Source organism: Glandiceps talaboti, chromosome 17 (genome assembly GCF_964340395.1).
Source record: "Glandiceps talaboti chromosome 17, keGlaTala1.1, whole genome shotgun sequence".
Classification (NCBI taxonomy): domain Eukaryota; kingdom Metazoa; phylum Hemichordata; class Enteropneusta; family Spengelidae; genus Glandiceps; species Glandiceps talaboti.
In genome coordinates, this window is record NC_135565.1 from 7,191,742 (window position 1) to 7,192,494 (window position 753).

Consider the following 753-nt stretch of genomic DNA (forward strand, 5'->3'; position numbering starts at 1 on the left):
TACAGCTACTGACAACCAAAGTGTTTGAGAACCATAAGATTCAACACTCACCTCATGTTGATCCTGGAAAACTCAGTCCGATTCTTGATAACAGGTTGTTACACCAGCCTAGCGCGCACTCGACTAAACTATCTGCATCTGGTGGTAGCTAGACTTTTTATACACTAACTTTAATTTTACTCAACACCCTTTTGGTATGCCGTGGCAATTTCCTATTGGCTAACGTCTGTACAAGCATGCGCACAGTGTGTTTGCTTTTACGGTGACATCATTGACGTGCAGTGTGCAAAACTATGACATCATTAATGTGCAGTGTGCAAAACTAACGTCTGTATATTATGTCTATTATTTACTTTATTCTAATTATAACTTAGTTATGAGTGTATAATATATCTTTAATGATTATGCAGCAGCATACTAATTCTAGAAGTAAAATATGGAGAGAGAGAGAGAGAGAGAGAGAGAGAGAGAGAGAGAGAGAGAGGGAGAGAGAGAGAGAGAGAGAGAGAGAGAGAGAGAGAGAGAGAGAGAGAGAGAGAGAGAGAGAGAGAGAGAGAGAGAGGAGAGAGAGAGAGAGAGGGAGAGAGAGGGGGGCAGACAGACAGACAGACAGACTTACAGACTTACAGACAGACAAATAGTGTCATAGAGGGGCTGAGTGCCTCAAAAACAGACGGGATAGAGACCTGATCAACTTTTTTACCTGTTCCTTTCTTGTTTGAAAACTGACGTTTTTACTAAATGGTATGGACC